General features: G+C 36.0%; 1 pseudogene across 1 annotated transcript; it reads right to left on the bottom strand.

Annotated features, from left to right (window-relative positions):
• Nucleotides 1-16904: 16904 nt before the first annotated feature.
• Nucleotides 16905-18790, bottom strand: LOC308414503 (heterogeneous nuclear ribonucleoprotein Q-like; annotated as a pseudogene). The gene has a single exon. The product of its transcript is annotated as a heterogeneous nuclear ribonucleoprotein Q-like (transcript).
• Nucleotides 18791-23285: the final 4495 nt, after the last annotated feature.

The raw sequence follows: 23285 nt of genomic DNA, 5'->3' as shown, positions 1-23285 counted from the left end.
CAAAGTGGTTGCAGAAGTTTGTACTCCTACTAGCCATGAAGAAGTTTTTCAGGAGAGTTTCTACACCTGATAAACTTCTTCAGCAAAGTGTTGTACTTAGCGGTGGCCCCACTTTGCCCCTCCGGGGGAAGAGGAAGGTAGCTCCATACTTTTGGTCCAAGGAAAGGCAGCTTCTGGTACACTCTTCCTGGCCCACTTGAGTTCAGGCTGAGAAGCATGGGACTCACTGCTGCCTCCAGGCCTGTGACCTCTGGCAGGCCAATGCTCAGCGGGGGTGCTGAGATTAAAGCCCCACCCTGCTGGGGCTATAAAGCCCTGCCTGACTGTTAGAAAAGTGAAGAGTCTGAGACAAGGCTCTGGAATAGAGCATTCAGGGAGGATGAAGGATTCAGGACCACAAAGGAACCAGGACAGAGGAGAAGGTTTCAACATGTGCCTTTATTTTCCTGCGCTTCTCTCCTTTGTTCTGTTCTTTTTAAACAGCCTTGGATGTAACCACTGAATTCCTATTCATTTGTCTCTGAGATTGGCTATAGTTGTTTTTCTAATACTACTTGTGTGTGTGTGTGTGTGTGTGTGTGTGTGTGTGTGTGTGTGTGTATGTGTGTGTGTGTGTGTGTGTGTGTGTGTGTGTGTGTGTGTGTTTGTGTGTGCCTGTGCAGGGGAGGGACTTAGGAAGTGGCTGATCTGGCTAGAGTCTACATCACTCTCTCCTGTGTAGGTGCGTTGTGGGACTTGCCTAGAGCCTTGTACATCTGCCCCATTGTGGTGCATCCAGGCAAAGTGGATTTGCAATCCAGAGTTCAGAAAGCACCTACCAGTTGACAATTATTCAAATGTCTTTGACGCATCGACTGACATCAACCTCTTGTATTTCCAACTTTTTACCCTTCAGACCCACAGAGGAATACAAAAATGACCATCTTATCAAAAGTAATCTACAGATGTAATACAGAACTGTGCAGTCCCTATCAAACTCCCAATATAGTTTTTATAGACCTTGAAAGAACAAATATCAACTTCATATTTTCAGGTTAGGTCTTTTCATGGTATCTCAAATTTCCTGGATGTTTTGTGTCAGGAATTTTTAGATGTAACATTTTCTTTGGCTGATATTTCTATTTCTTCTATTGTATCTTTTATGCCTGAGATTTTCTCTTCTATCTTCTGTATTCTGTTGTTGATCCTGGCATCTGTCTCCTGATCTCTTCCCTAGGTTTGCAATCTCCAGAATTCCCTCAGTTTGGGATTTCTTTATTGCTTCTCTTTCCACTTTTAGGTCTTGCACATTTTATCAATTTAATATCATTTTCCTATATATCTTTAAGGGATTTGTTTCCTCTTTTAATGATCTCTATCTGTTTGGTTGTATTTTCCTATATTTCCTTAAAGGATTCATTCATATTTAAAGGCTTCTCTTATCTTTATAAGATTGGATTTAAGGTTGTTTTATTGTGTTTCAGTTGTGTTAGGATATCTAGGGCTTGGTCTAATGGGGTAGCTGTGTTTTGTAGGTGTCACCAAGGCAGCTTTTGTTGATAGTGTTTCTTTGCATAGAGACGTGGTAGAAAAATGGATGTCTCCCTGGGATATCAAGCTGCTCAGGGCAGCTTGGCTTAGGCCATAGGCCTCATAGAGAATGGATGATGGGTTGGAGACAGGACACTTACCTTTATGTTTCAGAAGTCTGATGGAGGTTGCAGAGAGGTAGTGGGAGAGTGGAGCTAGTTTTCACTTTTACTTTTACTTTATGTAATGACAGGGACTCTCAGCTGCTCTCCTTAATCACAAAGGAAGGTTTTTATAACTCACCTCCTTTTTTGTTCTAAAGTATGTTTATTGTCTATTTTTAATATATCATACTTATATTGTTGTATTTATTCTAGAATTTGATTACATTGTATTACTTTTTCATATTTTTCATACACTGTATTTGATAATGTGTCCCCATTTCCTCCAAGATTATCTTCATGTTCTTTACTCTCTTTGTGTTCTTTATCATTCTATTACAATAACAAATACAAACAAATGCACAGAAACAAACCCCATGATGTCATAAAAACAAAACTATCAAAAGAAACCAATAAAAGACTAAGAAAACAAATACACAAACAAAAAAATCCATAAAAATAGACAAAAGGCAGAAAACAAAAATAAAACCATTGAGTTCACTTGTGTTGGCTAGCTACACATAGGAATGGGGCCTGCCCTAGAGTGTAGTTAAATTGATATTTCTAATGATATTCCATTGGGGGAAAAAACTTTTTTTATTTGCACAGTAGATATCAATTAAATCGAGATGTTTTGTTAGGGATGGGAGCCTGTATTCATTTCCTCTTTTCAGTGCTGGGATATAGAGAAATTTTAATTTTACAACATAGTTGCACTGGCAAGTGATAATACCCAAAGACAATATCCTGGACAATACAGGCATGCCACACATCTTAAATCCCTCTGGATGGAATACATACACATCTTTAATATACAGCTTCAACTACAGACAATGATGTCTAATTGAGAAGCAGACAAAGTGATGAATCAGATAAAGATTTGACAGAATGAGTCAGAGATAGAATATGTCCAACTCTCAATAGAGAGTAAGAAGAGGCTACTTAAGAACATTGAGCAAAAGAGTTCAGTTGACTTTGGAGAGTTCAGTTTATAGCAATTTAGTTCATTGCAGTTTTGTTAAATTCAGTTTGCAGCAATTCTGAGGAGTTCAGCAGCAGTCTTTCCAAGCAGAGCAATACAGTCAGAAGCTGAGAGAAGTCATTTTGGAGAAGAGTTTGAGGCATAACAACTGACTTAAACAATTCAGGTATAGCTCAGAAAGAGCTAGAAAGAGTGAGTTTAATCAGCAGTAAATCTCAGATGCTGACACATTCTAGGCCTAGGTTAGCAGATGGAGGCTTTATTGAAAACATCCCACTTAGAACTGGACGTTTCAAAACATCTCACTTTCTGCACATTTTCTTGTTTTCAGTCACTGCATTAAATACCATGCAAGAAGTTTATTTGATATGGATGCGCTTTGATTGATTGGTATAGAAGTATGACATTAGGGGTCATTTAATTGTTATTCTAATTGCTATGATGTTTTAGCAAAATGATTGCATTAGGTTTGCCCCTAGGAAATGTGACCCGTGTAGTCTTAGGTTCATGACCAATTTTTCAGTTCCAGGTATGGACTCCATCTTTGGGAGTATTTTTTAATTCCAGCTGAAAAGTAGTTGGCTATTTCTATAACATTTGTGCCAATATTGCACCTTCCAAGTAGGTTGCTGTTTTAAGTTGCAGGATATATATCACTGTGATATTGATGATTGCCTAACTATTCTAGTAGAGTGCAAAGTAGTTTCTATCAAAATGAAAACTAATCAATAAGAGTAAATCTTCTAGTTAGGCATAAGTTATACTTCTCCATGTTTGATATTAGTAAGGTAAGGAGTGCAACCAATACATTGTGGCAATATCCTGTGATGTTTGTGGGAGTTCCATGAGGCCATTTTGGCAAATGACTCAACAGGATATAACCCATTCCTCACACTGGAAATCTTACTTGTGATATAAAATTTCTAGTTGAGCATTGTTTCCCCTAATATTTGATGAATCTTCATTGACTCATTGTATGTATGTATAAATTATGGGGTATATCTACAGTAGTCAATTTCTATATAATTTGTTAATTGGCCTTTAGTGTTAGTTAACGTATTTCCTTCCCATATTCTCACTTTTACCTGCTCTCCCATCCCCTTCTCTATTCAATTCTTCTAATTTCCCCTTTATCTATACGTAACACTATTCTGCCTCCCATTCCTTAAAAGATACTTTCCTCCCTTATTGTTACTTAATACATGCCTCACTTTTTTGGTAACTCTGATTATGAAGCACACACAGAGAAACTTAAAAGCTGTCATCTACACATAAGAAAAAATATTTATCTTTCTTAATCATGTTTTCCTTATTCAGGATGACTTTTTATAGCTACATCTATTTACTTGCAAATTTCACAGTTCCATTTTTATTAACAACTGAATGATATTTGATCATGTAAACATGAGACCCACTACCAGTTAATGGGTATCTGGAATTTTTTCCAGTTTATACCTATTATGTGTAGAACATTAATGCATATGGATGAGCAAATATCCCTATAGTAAGATGTCATGTCATTTGAGTACATTCCTAAGAATGGTATAAGTAGATCATGAGGTAGATATATTTTCAGCTTCCTGACATTGATTTTTATAGTAGTTGTACAAGTTTTCACTCCCACTAGAAGTAAGTGAGTATTTTCTTTTCCTCACATCTTTGTCAGCATGAGCTGTAATATGTTTGGCAGATTTTGAGGATTCTGATAGGAATAAAAGAAAATCTCAAAGTTGTGTTAATTTGCATTTTTCTGATGGCTAATGATGTTGAAATTTTAAGTGTTTCTAGGTTATTTTTGTTTTTCTTTTTATAAGGTCTCTGTTTAGTTTCTGTAGCCCAAATTTTTATGGAGTATTTGTTTTCTTTATTTTCAGGTTTTTAAAAACTATATTTATTTTAAATATTATCCCTCTTTAGCAGTCGTTTGAGAACCCTCCTAATGATGTGATTTTTTATTATAGTTTCCCATGTAGTGATAAGCCCAACCATCATAACATTATTTTCATTTTTACTGCATATCAACTGTTTAGCTACTGTTATAAATTATAATGTAAATACCTTATGTGCAGGATATCTGATATAGGACCACTATCAAACAGTCATTTAACCCTCTAAAAAGATAGCAACCCACAGGTTGAAAACCATTGCTCCATGAGCTGTACAGTGAGTAATATTTTCCCATTCAGTGGACAGCCATTTTGCTCAAATGAGAGTGTTCTTTGCCATATGCAAGGATTATTTATTATTATAATACTTTTGTAAAATTTTATTGGATATTGTTCAGTAGAGAACTTCTACAACTGATAAACAACTTCAGCAAAGTGGCTGGATATAAAATTAATTCAAACAAATCAGTAGCCTTCCTCTACTCAAAGGACAAACAGGCTGAGAAAGAAATTAGGGAAAAGATACCATTCACAATAGTCACAAAATATATAAAATCCCTTGGTGTGACTCTAACCAAGCAAGTAAAATGATCTATGGCAAGAACTTCAAGTCTCTGAAGAAAGAAATTGATGAAATTCTCAGAAGCTTCAGAGATGCTCAGCTCATGGTTTAGCAGGATTAACATAGTAAAAATGCCAATTTTTGCCACAAGGAATCTACAGATTCAATGCAATCCCCATCAAAATTGCAACTCAATTCTTCATAGAGTTGGAAAGAACAATTTGTAAATTAATTTTGAATAACAGAAACACCCAGGATTCCCAAAACTTTTCTCATCAATAAAAGAACTTCTGGGGGAATCACCATTCCCAACCTCTGGCTGCATTACAGAGCGATCATGATAAAAACTGTGCAGTATTGATACAGAAACAGGAAATAGATTAATGGAATAGAATTGAAGACTCAGAAATCAACCCACACACCTATATTCACTTGATCTTTGGATAAAGGAGCTAAAACCATTCAGTGGAAAAAAGACATTTTCAACAAATAGTGCTGTTTCAAGTGGCAGTCAGCATATAAAAAAAATGAAAATTCATCCATTCTTATAACCTTGTACAAAGATCAAGTGCAAGTAGATAAAGGACCTCTACAGAAAACCGAATACATTGAAACTAATAAAAGTGAAAGTAGAGAAGATCCTTGACCACAGGGGCACAGGGGCGAATTTCCTGAAGAGAACACCATTGGAATATGATCTAAGATAATGAATCAACAAATGGGACCTCATTTAATTGTAAAGGTTCTGTAAGGCAAAGGACACTGTCATTAGAACAAAATAACAACCAATAGAATGGGAAAAGATGTTTGCCAATCCTCCATCTGATAGAGGGCTAATATCTAACAAATAAAAAGAACTCAAAAAGTTAGACTCCAGAGAATCATATCCATATTTTAAAAATGGGGTACAGAACTAAACAAAGAATTCTGAACTGAGGAATACAGACTGCCTGAGAAGCACCTAAAGAAATGTTCATCATCCTTATTCATCATGTAAATGCAAATCAAAACAACCATGAGATTCTATCTCACACCAGTCAGAATGGCTAAGATCAAAACTGAAGGTGAGCGCACATGCTGATGAGGATGCAGAGAAAGAGGAACACTCCTCCACTGTTGGTGAGATTGCAAACTGGCACAACCACTCTGGAAATCAGTCTGGATGTTCCTCATAAATTTAGACATAGTGCTACCCGAGGACCCAGCTATTCGACTCCTGGACATATAACCAAAGATGTTCCAACATATAAGGATACCTGCTCTATCCCCTATGTTCAAAGCAACCTTATTTAAAATATCAAAAAGCTGGAAAGGACCCAGATGCCCTTCAACAGAGGAATGGATACAGAAAATGTGGTACATTTACACAGTGGAGTGCTACTCAGCTATTAAAAGCAATGACTTAATGGAATTCTTAGGTAAATGGATGAAACTAGAAAATATCAACCTGAGTGTGAGGTAATCATCTCTCTCTCTCTCTCTCTCTCTCTCTCTGTCTCTCTCTCTCTCTCTCTCTCTCTCTCTCTCTCTCTCTCTCTCTCTCTCTCTCTCTCTCTCTCACACACACACACACACACACACACACACACACACACAGTATGCACTCTTTGGTAAGTGGACATTAGTCCAAAAGCTTGGAATTCCCAAGACCCAATCCAGAAACTACATGTCACTTACAATGTTGGAAGACCAATGATTAGATTCTTCAGTCCTTCTTAGAAAGGAGAAATATAATTATTCACAGGAGGATATACTGGGACAAAGTTTGAAACAGAGACTGAAGGAAAGGTCATCCATAGACTGCCCCACTTGGAGATCTAGCTCATATATAGCCTTCAAACCCAGATGATATTGCTGATGCCAAGAAGTTCTTGCTGCCAGGAGCCTGATATAGCTGTCTCCTGAGAAGCTCTGCCAGATAATGGCAAATACATAGGTGCATGCTCACAGTCAACCACTGAACTGAGAACAGGGTCTCCAATAGAAGAGGTAGAGAAAGGATTGAAGGAGCTGAAGGAGTTTGCAACCCCATAAGAACAACAATAGCAACCAACCATAGTTACCAGAGACTAAATCACTGTTCAAAAAGTACACATGGACAGATCCCTGGCTCCAGCTCTAAATGTAGGAGAAAACTTTCTTTTTGTGGTCAGTTCAGGGAGAAGTGCTTGGTCCTGAAAAAGCTCTATGTCCCAGTGTAAGTGAATCTTTGGGTGGGGAAGCAGGAGTGGGTAGGTGGGTCTGTGGGTGAGGGCACCCTCATAGAAGCAATGGAAGGGGGAATGGGATATAAGATTTATGGAGGGGAAACCAGAAAAGGGATAACATTTGAAATGTAAATAAAATATATCCAATGGATTCACATTTATTGTTATTCTCAGAGTGTGTTCCATCAATGTCCTCTTTAGAAAGTCCTTGCCTATGCCAAAAAAACAAATTCCCACTTTTTCATCAATCATTTTCAGACAATCTTGTCTTAGGTTGAGTTCTTTGGTCTGTTTGGAATTGAGTTTTGTGAAGGGTGATTGATAAGTATCTATTTGCATTCTTCTATATGCTGACTGACATTTGGCATGACCACACCATTTAATGGAGATGTCATTTTTCTCCAGGGTTTTGATGCCCCTTAACTATTATGGCCTTCATGATGCTAAAACCAGAACTACTTTGCTAACCCTGTCTTGTCAGCAGCTGTCTTAGGATGGAGCCTGGCCCCTCCTTGATTTACATTTTCATAAGCATTTGTTTCTTGCTGCTTTTCAGAACCAGAAAATTATTCAGGCCTTTTCCTGGCACATTTTGCAAGATTAGCTGATCAGGGTGATGTTGGGCAAAGAAGCCAAGAATGCTGAATAAATAAATCTATATGAGGATACACTGGGGATGTATAACAATAACTTCCCTGTTTTCAACTTGATATAAGATGTCCCTAATCCTCAATGTGATAGGCACTGATGCAGCTCCAAATGACTTCAAAAGACTAAATCCCAGCTACATACTTGGCAGCAAAAGCTCTGTGTCTATGATTGACATTACAAAAGTGTATGTTACTACATCCCAATCCAGATCATCAACTTCTAGAAACCTGTGACTCTTGATTTTTGGTCACAGAGCTGAAGGATAAGAATAGGAAATAAAGCCACTAGAGCAAGATTAATGTCAAAAAGGGACAAACTCACAGAAGAATATCCAGGTCAAGTCCCTGGATGAGGGTTACACAGATGAGATAATTCAGAACTACATTTGGGCATCTATGGTTACCAACTACAGACTAGGGCTGCTGCTCCCACCTGATAGCGGCTTCTACAACCAACCTGACCACAGCAAGCAAATCGTGCAGGTCAAATCTTTAGTGCTTGAAGCAGAAATTTATGGTTTCTTTGGAGACTCAGTTATACCATGTTGTGTTTTTCTGGAAGCTGACCTATGAGAGCATTATTTTTGATGAAGCAGACACAGGAGAGTATGTTTTGTTGAGGAAGCCAAATGAGAAGGTGCATGATGTTTGGAAAGAGTGTAAGTAGAACCCAACAGACAGTGAACAAAGCTCTTGGATTAGTTCAACTTGCAATGCTTTGCTTGTCTCCACTGATCTTTGCTTATTATGATTCCATTGAGAGAAATGTGCAAAAGAACAGCTCATGGTATTACAGCTGCTTCTTGCTGGTTCTTTGGAATCTTGCCAATTTGACAGAGCCCCAGGGCTTCCTCTGGATTGAGTCACTGCTACTGATTCATGTTTGATGTTTGCCAGTTGAACTGGACTTCCTACTGATTCATGCTTGATATGTTAAACTGGACTGTGACTGTGGATATCCTGATACTGAAGATTGGAATCACCCCCAAAGAACTAGTAAAAAGGTTTACATTGAAAGTAAGTAATATCTTAAATACAAACAAACAAAACTACAGAGGTTTCATTTTAAGCCTTATTAGGTAGTTGTCCAACCCGTGCTGTGTCTGATTCATATATATATGTATGTATTCATATATATATGAATATATATATATATATATATATATATCTTGTGTGTATGTGTGTTACTCTTTGTACAATATTTTCTGATGGTTTATTGAAGGATATCTGTCAGTAATGTTTTATATTTTCACTTCAAGTATAAATGTCAAATGCATTTCTGGGTAAGTAGCTATTCTTGTACTACATTTTAACCCTTTCTGTGTTGAACTGAATATGTCTCCTAAAATCCAAGTGTTGGAAGCATTCCTCCAGTGGAAGAGTATTAAAGGGTTATACTTTTAGGAAATAATTAACAGAGCAGAAGATGGCAGACAATTCTCACGTTGTACTTTCAGTGCCAAAAAAAATAAAATGTAGAGATAAGAATGGAAGTCTGGGAGAGAATGAGAAGCAAGTGAATGACAATAATCAGAAGGAAGGGTAGAAACAAGGAGAAAATTAATAAGTAATAGTAATTTTAAAACGCAGTGCTGCATTCATCACTGAGTACATTGTGAGTCTGCATTCATTCATTCATTCATTCATTCATTCATTACTAAAGCAAACTATATAAAAAATAAGCTTAAAATAAATATTTATTTCAGATGACAATTTGATGGTATAGTAGAGAAGGCATATTAGAGAGAGTGACTCGATCTATGGTAATAGGGCCAAAAAGCAGCTAGTCATTTCACATCCATAGTCAAGACACAAAATGAGATAAATGTTGGCAATGAGTTTCTTTTGTCATGAGGCAGCACTGTTCACCTTTAAGGTGGAGCTTGACTCCTACATTAAACTTGTCTGAAAACACTCTTGGAAGCATGCCCATAGGTGCATCTTCTAGGTAATTAATTCTAAATCCAGTCAAGTTAATAGTAGACAATAATTGTTAAATATTCATAGCTGGTCAACTTCATACAAAAACATCACTTGAAAATTCTAGAATTCTATTCTTTCACCTCAAAATCTTGTTTTCATCTCATGATGCAAAATGTTTTCTTTCATTCAATCTTCAAAAGCCCTTATCATCTCTGGCAATTATAGCAAAGTTAAAGATCAAAGTTGTTTTAGTTTTTTTCCTATATTTAAGACAAGCTCATTACTGTGATTCTCCACAAATTTAAAATTCATGTTCCATGCTTCTAATATACAATGACACAGAATAAGCATTTCCATTCCAAATTATAAGAATGGTAGTACAGCAAGGAAAGTTTGGGTCAAAAAGGGGTAAAATATCAGTGGTGGTGCATGCTGGTCTATAGAGAGGATTCCAGGATAGCCAAGGCTAAACAGAGAAATGCTGTCCCAAGCAAAACAAAAGCAAAAAAAAAAAAAAAAAAAAAAAAAAAAAGATCAAAACTTAGGAATGGAAACACCAATTCCTCAATTTCCATGTTTAGTATTTAGGACTCTGGTGTCATTATCTAGACCCCATCAAGCTGGAGTAACTCTATTCCTCTATTTCTGGTGCCTACAGCATCACTCTACCTATATCTTAACTAGTGGATATCCCTCAGTAATAGCTTCCATGATATCCTTCACTTAAACTTTTGTCTCCCTTCCACAGCTTCACACAATAGTATGTCAGGGCATCAGTGAAAGGAATTGAACTCTGTTAAGCACTGTAAAGACTAAGTGGATTTCTGGAACCTTGAGATGAGCCCATACAGCCAAGTTTTTCTTGCAACTTAAATACAGTTTGACTTACTTCAATAACAACTTCATTGGTCTTTATAAACCATGGTAGCTGTAGCTGGAAATATATGTTTATAGATGGTTGTTTTTGAAGGGGAATTCCTACAACAGGATTTTAAACTCAAACTATTTCTTTTCAAATGAATTTGCAGTTTTATAGATTAGAGCTTTCAGCCTTGCCCTCAGGAACTTTCTTATTGTACCAGTGTAGAGCTCTAAAGTTATTTTTAACAGTCCTAGTTTAGTTAATTATCACATCTGTTTTCTCCTTATTTGTGACTTAAAACACTTTATTGGTCTCCCTTTCACTACTAAAATTTTTTACATCTTTCTGATCTTTTCTCTCATGGCAGAATTGACTAAAAACAATGAACACTAAAGCTTAGATAAAATAAGTGTGGTATAAGCTGTCAAACTAAAATCGGTGCCATGCAAGGGAAAGAGTGGTTACTGAGATTAGGGAAAGCAATAGAACACCTGGAATATGAAAGTGGAAAGAAGGCTATGTGGGTAGAAGGGTACAAAGCAGGAAGAAAAGGGGAGTAGACTATGTAAAACAACTTTTGTTTAAAAACGGCATGCTTTATTATTCCAAATGAGTTTGCAAATTTCTTTGTCTAACTCTATGAAGAATTGAGTTGTAATTTTGATGGGGATTACATTGAATCTGTAGACTGCCTTTGGCAAGCTGGCCATTTTTAATATGTTGGTCCTTCCAATCCATGAGCATAAGAAATCTTTTCACCTTTGAGGTCTTCTTCAATTTCCTTCACAGACTTGAAGTTCTTGTTATAGAGATCCTTTACTTGCTTGGTTAGGGTCACACCAAAGTATTATATATTGTTTGTGACTATTGTGAATGGTGTCAATTCTCTAATTTCTTTCTCAGCCTGTTTATCCTTTGAGTAGATTGTTTGAGTTAATTTTATATCCAGCCATATTCCTGAAGTTGTTTATCAGCTGTAAAAGTTTTCTGGTGGAATTTTTGGGGTCAGTTAAGTATACTATCATGTCATCTGCAAATAGTGACATTTTGACTTCTTCCTTTCCATTTGCATCCCTTTGATCTCTTTTTGCTATCTGATTGCTCTGGCTCATACTTCCAGTATTATATCAAATAAGTAGGGAGAGTGAGCATCCTTGCCTAGTCCCTGATTTTAGTGGTATTGCTTCAAGTTTCTCACAATGCCAAGGTGCTGAGGTGGGAAAGGGAAGAGGGAACAGCTTCATGAAGGCAATGGGAGGGTGAGCGGGATGGGTTTTCGGGAGGAGAATGATATCTGAAATGTAAAAGCAAAGAATATCCAATAAAATAGGCACACTTTATGTGCCACTTTAAAAGCTAAACAATTAAAATTTAAAACCTATAAAAATGTTCAAACTCACTCAAAATTAGTGAAAAATCATAGAAACCACACAAAAGTGTACATAAATTATGCAAAGTACTAGTTATTGGATAACTTACTACTGAAATATCAATATATCATCAATAAATTCAGATCACCAAAATACTATTACTAGTACAATGCCAATATTCATCAGTAATATCAGTAATATACTAATTTGATGTAATCTTAGACAAAATTCTTTTGAATTTTTGACTGTAATAAAAACACAATCTTAAAATTTAAAAATTATATAGACAGTAATAACAAGTAAAAGGTGAAGTGCTAGAAGTATTACACTATATGGTTTCATAGTATGTTGTGAATATTTGACTGTATAAATCATTTTCTAGGCACATAAACAGATATGTAGATCAGAGAAAAAAATCAAGGAATCAGGGATAAGCAAATGCTCATGTGCCCATTTGATTTTCAACATAGAAACCACAAATACCCATTGATATAAACACCTTTTTAATAAATGATGCTGGAAATCTGGATTCCTACAATTGGAAGTATATATTTTCTCTTTGTATACAAAAACAATTAAAATGGATCAAAGACCTCAATATAGTACCTGAACTTCTAGGACTCATAGAAGAAGATATAAGAAAATTTCAAGTAGGGAAATTGGGAGAAAAATACATCATTCCAATGGATCAGGAAATAATCCAAGGTATTGACCAGTGAGACTGAATAAAATTATGTTTTGCACTGTGAAGGAAACCAAAAGAAAAAAAGAAAAAACAACATAGAGAAGAAGATAAAATCTATGCTGCTTATAAGTTTAATAGACTATTAATATGCACAAATTAAAAACTTTAAAAGCTCAAACAAAACCCAATCAAATTATTGTAAAGTTCTCAAAGTATAAAATATAAATAATCCAACTGAAAAAAGGGAATACTATGTCTTACAGTTTCAAAATGGTTCCAGTCCATTATTTTAACATGTGTTTGTAAGTAGGAATGAATCAATCTATGGTGGCAGGAGAATGAGCCAATATCTTCTCGTTTCATATGGATCACAGAAAAGAGAACAAAGCAGAAGCCATAGACTTGATGAATAGCTACTATCAGCTTATCCTTAGAGACTGGCTTCCACAAACTAGGCTTTATCTACTTATAGCTCCACAGGCTAGAACATAGAGCCTTATGTTGGAGATTAATCACTGTAGTTATGAACCTATAACCAAGTTCAAATTCAAATTGTAATTTTGGTCTTATGACACAAAACTCTAATCCTAGCTATTTAGAATGCTAAAGCAGAGGATTATAAATTCAAAATCTGGGCAGACTACAAAGATAACACAAGGCCAGCTTTAAAAATTTAGTCAAACCTTGTCTCAAAAAAATTACATACTTTCCCAATACTGAGATAGCCAATACTTCAGGGTTTTATTCAATTGTACAACTCAAATTAAGAGGATAACTGCCTTGTGGTCTTGATCTTTGACCAAGTCTTTACTCCTTCTTAATCCTCAACCAAAACTGTCAGACTTCTAGTTCAGCAGGTATGGAAGCTGAAACAATATTATTAGCTGTATAATTCTAGGCCTGTAGGTATCAAAAGTTTTGGCAGAAGATATGCATCTATCCTTTGTAATGAATCAGTCAAAAATGGATGGATTCAACAATGTGGTTTTTACTTTAGAAGGGATATTATTAACTACTATTAGCATCTGGGAAAAATATCCCCAGAAATTTCAGAACCCTGAAACTTAATAGGATTTCTTTTCTGTGCATTGGAATGCGTGTGTCTTAATGAGAACTTTATTGTATTAGTCACTTTCTGTTGATCCTGTCTAATTGGCATGGTATTACCAATGGAATAGATCAGTATAAAGTTTCATGGATTGACCCAGTCAGTGGTCTTTATCTCTACATACTAAATCTTTTCAGAGGTAAGTTAATAGTCACCACTTAAAATTACAAATTAATACAACCTATCTTTTATGAATATGAATTCTAATATCCTATTTAGAATGGAAAAGAACACATGTACTAAATGAATGACATGTAATACATCAAAGGGCTTATTAATTAAGCCTTAGTGATGATGCCATGTTTAACACAGAATCAGTAATTAAGGTTGCTACTTAGTTAACGTTATGTTAATTTATAACTATTTGTCAAAACACACTCAAATTCTTTCTGTTCAGACTGGATATTTAAATACAAAAATAGTAAATAATATTGCTCCTACATTTTAGTACCTTTAACAAATGACAATTATTTCTGACTATTTTTATAATATAAAATATCTCTTACTTGCTAAATTTTAATAATTTTTAGAAGTTTTGTATTTTTTCTATTTTTATTGAGTATTTTGTATGAGCCCATAATGTTTTTTGAACAAATTTTCCTCCATTTCTTCATAGCTGATGTGTTCCCTTTTCTCCATAGCATGTTCTTTCCAAACTTAATGTGCTATGTAGTTTTTTTAACTAAAATTCACTTATATATGTCAGTATATGAATGGTGTAGGTCCATCTACAAGAGTAAGGATATTCTCTCAGGGCCGGTTTTCCTGGAAAAAATAAAATAAAATTTCACTGACCCTCTCCCAGCAGCTAACAACTGCCCATAACTCATTAGCTAGCAGTAGGACTTATGCCAGCCTCTCTCATTTGTGCTGGAATTGTTACTATCTTGACCTTATACATGCCCCCACAATTGTTATTAGTCCACAGTACAGCTGCCCTGTTACGTCTGGAAAACTCTGTTTTGCCGTAACCATTAATTACCTACACCTCTTATAATATTTTTAGTGTTTTCTTCCGTAGTGCCTTTTGAGCCTTCTTAAAAGAAGGTATAAAATTCAAATGTCCCATTTTGACTCACAAATCCACAATATTTTCTGTATATCTCTACATTTATTCCTTTTTTGTAAGTATATATTTAGGTGTTAATTTTTTATTGAAGTTAACAATGCATTAATAATACAACTAGCCAAATGGTTTTAAAAACCCAATTAGATCAAAGTTCTAGATTAAAAATAGCAGTTGTGTACCAATTTACCTTATTCTAATAATTTAAGTTGGTAACATACAAATTGTTGTTCTGATACAAAATATTAAAGACATACTCAATTTAATCAATTACCTTTGCAACACACCAAGTTTAAAAACTACCGAGAAACATGGTATATACTGCAGCCAAGTGAACTAAATTCTCAAGCTGGAATGGAAACTCATTAACTATCTCTTCCATATATTATAATAATACATTTATTGGAAAAAATTAAAGTAAAAATAAAATTAATTCACCAGAAGCAGTTAGTTCGAAGTGTTGCTTTGTTCATGTCCAAACGGGTTGATAGAATATATACATAAAGGGAAAATCTTGCAAGATGTCTCAAATTATAGTGGCATCCATTCAGATTTAGGCCTAATTTCTTTTCTAATATTTTTATTAGATAATCTCTGTATTTACATTTGAAATGTAATCCCCTTCCCTGACCTCACTCCCATCCCCTCTTCCCCTCCAGTTGTCTTCGCAAAGGTGCACTCCCTCCTAATCACTCTTTCACCCCATTGCCTTGGCATTCCCCTACATTGAGAAAACATGCTCTCCCTGGACCAAAGGTCTCTTCTCACATTGTTGCCAGACACTCCTATCTTCAGGTACATATGCAACTGGAGTAATGGGTCTCTAAATGTGTGCTCAGTGGTTGGTGTTTTCGTTGATGGGAGTTGTGGAGAGTTTGGTTGGTTGATAATGTTGTTCTTCCCATGAGGTTGCAACCCCTTTCAGCTCCTTCAGTCCTTTCTTTAGCACCTTTATTGGAATCACTGTGTTCATTCCAATGGTTAGCTGCAAGCATGCTCAGCTGTATCTGTATGACTCTAACATATTCCCTGAAGAGGCATCTCTATCTGGTTTCTGCCAAAAAGTACTTCTTGGCATCAGCAATAGTGCTTGGGTTTGGGGGCTGCATATGGGGTGGATCCCCAGGTGAGACGGCTTCTTAATGATCTTTCCATCAATATCAGTTCCTCTGTTTGACCTTGTATTTCTTCCCGAGAGTGTTTTGTTCTCCCTTCTAAGAAGGACTGAAGCATCCCTATTTTGGCCTTCCTTCTTTTTGAGCTTCATAATGTCTGTGAATTGTTTCTTGGATATCCAGAGCTTTCTGGGGCTAGTATTTGCTTATTAGTGAGTGCATACCATGTGTCTTCTTTTGTGACTGGATTACCTCCCTCAGGATAATAGCCTCTAGTTCCATCCATTTACCTACGAATTTCATAAAGTCATTGTTTCTAATAGCTGAGTAGTAAATAATCCATTGTGTAAATGTGTCACACTTTCTGTATCCATTCCTCTGTTGAAGGGCACCTGGATTGTTTCCAGCTTCTGGCTATTATAAATCAGGCTTCTATAAACACGGTGGAGCATGTGACCTTGTTATATGTTGGAGCATCTTTGGGGTATATCCCCAGTAGTAGTATAGCTGGGTCTTTAGTTAGTACTATGTCCAATTTTCTGAGGAACTGCCAGACCTATTTCCACAGTGGTTGTACCAGCTTACAATACCACCAACAGTGGAGGAATGATCTTCTTTCTCCACATGCTTGCCAGTATCTGCTGTCATCTGAGTTTTTGATCTGAACCATTCTGACTGGTATGAGGTGGAATCGCAGGTTTGCTTTGATTTGCATTTCTCTGATGACTAGGGATGTTGAGCATTTCTTTAGGTGCTTCTTGTAGGCCCCATTTCTGATCAACCTATCAGTCTCTAATTTTACAGATACCCTCTTTTTTCTACTTCCACTGTTGCCCAAATATATACTCATAAAACTCCTGCTTTTCAGATTTGTAACCATAGTTATCAGAATGGTCACCAGCTTGGAGCTGTTCCTGACCAATAGTTTGGGAGCCCCAGTTCTAATTATTGGTCTCATGCCTCTTGGAATCTGGCTGGTGGTACCCATCAGCTTTGCAGTTTCCTCCTACATTTCCACTGTGGGAACCCCTTGCACTATGTACCCTGTGACCTCTTTGTTGTTGTGCACCTCCTCTGCACCATGAATTCCTCTTGCTGACCTTGAGCCTCCCCTCTGTGAATAACCAGCTTTACCATGGAGAACAGCAACCCTGTGACCTCTGAGTGAAGCAGCACCCTTTGTTCTTCTACCATTCCTTCCTCTAGCTTCAACTTGAAAATCTTCATAACCATAATATGGATCTTCATATCCACCATGATAGTTATGGTAATAATAATCATAATAATCTTTGCATCCATAATAATATGGAGGATATCCATAGCCACCTCTACCTTCAAGCCCTTGACCTCTTCTTGGGTGTAGGGTAATATGAGGTGGACCATAATAGTAGTAATCATCATACATTTGATTTTTTTGTTGCTTGCCTCTGCGCTCTATTCTTTATTTCTTCTTCTGACCTGGTGGCTTAGCAAAAACAATTTCAATATTATTTTCCTCCAAGTCTTTACCATTCATTTCTTCCATAGCCTTGAAAGCACCATCTCTCTCATCAAAATGGATGAAAGCATAATCTTTTAGCTTCTTCACTTGTTTCAGTTTCCCAAACTGAATAAATGACTTTTTAAATATTTCTTCTGTTACAGTGTTGGCAAGGTTGTGTACCAATAGTACTTTGCCATAGCTTCAGGATCAGAATCTTCAATAGGATCAGTCCATTCAAGAGTTCCAACATTTCCCCAGATTTTGACTTTACAACTCATTAGCCTATGCCTTGCCTTGGCAGTTGTTTTGTGATCTTCATATTCAAGAAAGCAAAAGCCTTTGTTTTTTTTGGGGGGGGGAGGTTGTTTGTTTTTTTCTCATCAGGTTGATGATATAAAATGACATCTGTGAGACCCTCTGTCACTTTACTAAATTCTTCAAGAATCTGTTCCTTGGTATTATTCTTAGAAATAGAACCCACAAATACCCTATTGTTGGCAACTGAGATGCAGAGACCTATGTGCTTCCCAGAAAAAAAAATATGATTATTATACAATTTAACACCCTCTTGGGCTGCTTCTTATGAACAAAAATTGACAAACACATAACCTCTGTTGAAACCAGTAATCAGATCCATCTTTAAACGTAGCTCCCACATAGGTCCAGCTTTCTCAAATAATGGAACAAGCTCATCCTCAAACAGATCTCTGGGGATCTTCCCCACAAATATCTCAGTGCCAACAGAAGGTTGCTGACCCTAATAAACAGAATCTGGTAGTGGTCCCCCGTACTTCCTCTGACCTGTAGTCACATCAGTCAAGTACCCTGTTTTTTTAAAAGTGTCTTAATCTTTGCCCCATCTGGTCCTTTACTAAAGTCTGCTACTTTGGTCCCCCTTTTTTATTCTCTTTCTGCCTGTAAGTCTTCAGGACTCCACATAAAAAGGCACTTTTGTTCTGAACATGAGAGAGATCACTGTCTTTAAACTGTTGTAGCACTGCCAATGCGCCTTCTTCATTGAACTCTTTGAAAGCTTCGGTAGCTCTTTCATCTAAATCACTATGTTCAACTAGCCCTGCAAAGTAAATTTCATCTAGTATTTCAGCAACTTTTTGTGGAAAACCAGCATCAAGATATGTCTGAAATTTTTCTGAATGGATAACTGCTGAAGTACTAACCCTGGGCTCTTCTGTACCATTTCCAAACATGTTTGGTAGCCATGTTTCCAGAGATCTCCCTGCATGGCTGGGGGCTAAGGAATCCTGTCTGACAGGTTCAGGTGTCAGGGAATACGTGCTTGCTGTTCCCTGTGTCTGGCGCGAGTTTCTACATTTATTTCTATCCACGACAAAAACACACTTCTCTGATAAAGGCTGAGAAATGCACCAATCCATGGACACAAAGGTAAATATACGGGGGCAGTTTAATTCTATGCCCATTCACCTCATCAGAAGCAAACTAGTAGGTTCTGTACTAGAGCCTGTGACACGATCATCTTCAGTATTTTAGTTTAATTAATGGTGACAAAAAATTGTCTTCTAGAGTAGAACTTAAATTCAATCAGAATGTGTTGGTTATTCTCATAACAATTGAGCCACGATTGTTCTGGTAGAAATATTTATAAAGACAGTTATCAGTGAAGCTCATAGGGTTTGCAGTTTGGTAAGAATGTTGAACACTCTTTGTTTTAAATTAGTAACATGCATACATTATTCCAACAGAATAAAAGTTATCCAATGGTAATAAAACTTTAAAGCCTGGACCAGATTGATTCACCATGTACTATTATTTGAGTATATGGTGCTTAAAAAATAAAGTCTTTCCCTCAATTTTTAAAACAACAGAGATATGACAATAGCCTAAAATGTTTTCTGGGATCCACTGTCTACCAATTGAACAAAGGCTAAGACATACTTGCATTGGAACATTTATTTGATACAGAGTGGTATCTGGGGGAGGCATTGTTCTCCCATTATTGGGTAACTTAAGTTAAACTTTTTTGTATGTTTGCATGTATGCATTATGCATGTATGTACATATTGTGTGAAGCTTATAGAGTAATAGGTTCCAATACAGTTCTTTCAAATTTCTTTAGTGATCCCTGCTGATGCTCTCTTCAAGTGTGATTAACTACTCCTGCTCCATTAACTTCTTTCTCATTTCATATATTCTCCATTCTATTACTCCCCCTTTGATATCCCACAGGCCTCTAACTAGTTTTCTGACTTCTATTGGTACTCTTATTTAAACATACATCTAAAGACTCAAAGCATCTACACATGAAACAGTGTATGTTATAAGGCCAATAGTTAACTAATGGAACCAAATAAAGTCTAAATATTTCTGTACATTAAAAGAGACTGTTAATTAACTGAAGAGGAACACTACACAAAGGATTCGTGTAAGAAGTCTTATAAAAGCATACTACCATGTGAACTTATGAAAGCTGCACAGGGAGACCTTGTCTCAGGAGAAACAACATATAATTATATTACAATGGATACAAAAGAAATTTAGTATATTATAAAAATATTTTTTAAACTTCACTCCATACAAAAGTGTGACAAAATGAAGGTTATTGTTACAAAACCACAGCCAACATTATCCTAAAGTTTGTCAAATTCAAAATGATTCCATTAAAATCAGAAATAAAATAGAGGGGACTAGGAAAATTTGAGATAACCATTATATAATGTTGCATATTTATCCAGGAGGAGAGCAGAAAATGAAAAAAGGAAGTCTGAGTGAAATTACATTAGTCTATGGTGGGTCATATGACATTTTTCAATCTGAGGAGTCCAATGTTTTCCATGAGTATGCCTGCTTCATAGTCCCGAACACACTCATTCATTTATTGGGAACAGTTGTTGGGACACCTATTCTCTAAACAAATGTATAAATGAATATCAGCATTCAGCAGCTGTAAACATAGGTAATTATACTCCATGTTATTAGAGATTGGTAAGGAATATGCTCATAGCTGTCATTAATAAACTAGTAAAAAAAAAGATCTAGAGGGGAATGTACATGAGAAGTTCAATCTTGAATGGTAAAAATTTTTATTGACATAAAATTAGATATTAAATTGGAAGTCTGAGTAAAAAGTAGATATTTAACTGATGCTTAGAAGAAAGAAGTGCTTTGTGGGGCTAGTATTTAATTATCAGTGACTGCATATTATATCTGTTCTTTTGTGACTGGGTTACCTCACTCAGGATGATATTCTCTAGATGCATCCATTTTCTTAAGAATTTCGTTAAGTCATTGTTTCTGATAGCTGAGTAGTACTTCATTGTGTAAATATACCACAGTTTTGTATCCATTCATCTACTGAAGGACATCTGGGTTCTTTCCAGCTTCTGGCAGAAAGCTCTGAATACCCAAGAAACAACTCACAGACTATATGAAGCTCAAAAAAAAAAAAAAAAAGAAAGAACGAAGAAAGAAAGAAAGAAAGAAAGAAAGAAAGAAAGAAAGAAAGAAAGAAAGAAAGAAAGAAAGAAAGAAAGAAAGAAAAAAGGGGGGAAAAAGGCCAAAAAGTGGAAGCCTCAGTCTTTCTTAGAAAAATAGTAAGTGTATAGCACCCTCTCAGTGTGGTACACCTAGAACTTAAATCATTAATAATTCAAGAGCTAAGAATGTAGCCTTGTGGCAATTCTTGTTATTCAAAAATCATTACGCTTAATCTTTACATACAAGAAAACTTTGACTATTTCAATGTTATGTTTTGTTTTGTATATACTTTATACTCAATGCATACTATCAAACCTTTAAAAAATCAAGTACTGACAAAATATGTTCATATAGTGTTATGAAAAATGCTTTCAAAATCTGCCCATTTATCTCTGTTTTTTAAAATAAAGTTGTTTAATTTCTTTTTAAAAAAAGAAAAAAGTGGACTATGCATATTCTTTTGAAATTTGTGAGTTTAATTAGTGTTTAACTGTAAGACACAGGTAAAAGCATAGAGAAAATCTCTGACCTATATCATAAAGTTGATAGAAATTTCCAGTTTTTCAATGAAATAGAAAAAAATAACACATAGATTGAAATAAAATTTCCAGTTAGGCACAAAGCTAAGACACCATGTTTTCTAAGAATCTGGCAGGGGAAGGTATGTTTAAAAGGAGGAGGTGATTCTATGGGTTTCTGGTTCTGAGAGATAAAGTTAGGATAAACAGAAGAATGCACTCAAATCATGTAATTGACAATTACAGAATATTTGTTTATCTTCTAACTTAAATATTGAAACGCACCTTATAAAATGGTGATATTTAGAGGCTAGAGACCTTCAACATAATGATGCAATGAGGATTGAAACATCCTGGATGGCTTTTTTTTAAAACAACTTTATTTTAAAAAAACAAAGATAAATGTAAAAATTTTAAGGATTTTTGCATAAAAGTATACGAATACATTTTGTCAATGTTTAGCTTTTTTTTCAAAGTTTTGATAGTGTGCATAAGGTCTTAGTAGTTACAATGAGCATAAAGTACATGTAAAACAGGATGTAACCCGGAATTTGTCAACATTTTCTTGGTGTGTAAGGATTGAGCATAATGATTTTTTTCTTTTCTTTCTTTTCTTTCTTTCTTTCTTTTTTTTTTTCTTGAGCTTGACACAGTCTGTGAGTTGTTTCTGGAGTGTTCAGAGCTTTCTGGGGTTAGTATCCCATTATCACTGACTGCATATTATGTCTGTTCTTTTGTGACTGGGTTATCTCACTCAGGATGATATTCTCTAGATGCATCCATTTTCTTAAGAATTTCCTTAAGTCATTGTTTCTGATAGCTGAGTAGTACTCCATTGTGTAAATGTACCAAAATTTTTGGTTCCATTCATCTTCTGAAGGACATCTGGGTTCTTTTCAGCTTCTGGCTATTATAATTAGAGCTGCTATGAACATTGTGGTGCATATATCTTGGTTGTGTACTAAAGTGTCTCTGGGGTATATGCCCAGAAGTGGAATAGCTGGGTCTTCAGGTAGTACTATGTCCAATTTTCTGAGGTATCGCCAGACTGATTTCCAGAGTGGTTGTATTAGTTTGCAACCCCACCAACAGTGGAGAAGTGTTCCTCTTTCTTCGCAACCTCGCCAGCATCTGTTGTCATTTGAGTTTTGGATCTTGGTCAATCTGACTGGTATGAGGTAGAATCTCAGGGTTGTTTTGATTTGCATTTCCCTGATGACTAAGGATGTCGAGCACTTCCTCAGATATTTCTCAGCCATTCGATATTCCTCAGCTGAGAACGTTTTGTTTAGCTCTGTACCCCATTTTTAATAGGGTTATTTGATTCTCTGGTGTCTAGCTTTTTGAGTTCTTTGTATACCTTGGATATTAGGCCTCTATCTGATGTGGAGTTGGTAAAGATCTTTTCCCATTCTGTTGGCTGCCATTTTGTTTTCTTGACAATGTCCTTAGCCTTACAGAAACTTTGCAATCTCATTAAGTCCCATTTGTTAATCTTTGACCTTAGAGCTTGAGCCAGTGGTGTTTTGTTCAGAAAATTTTCTCCTGTGCCTATGTGTTCTAAGATTTTCCCTACTTTCTCATCTAATAGTTTCAGTGTATCTGGTTTAATGTGGAGATCTTTGATCCACTTACGCTTGAGCTTTGTACAAGGAGATAAGAACGGGTCTATTTTCATTCTTTTGCATGTTGAGTGCCAGTTGGACCAGCACCATTTGTTGAATAGGCTGTCCTTTTTCCATTGA

The sequence above is a fragment of the Micromys minutus genome, assembly GCF_963924665.1.
Source record: "Micromys minutus genome assembly, chromosome: X".
In the NCBI taxonomy this organism is placed as follows: Eukaryota; Metazoa; Chordata; class Mammalia; order Rodentia; family Muridae; genus Micromys; species Micromys minutus.
This window is presented reverse-complemented; position numbering and strand designations above follow the sequence as displayed.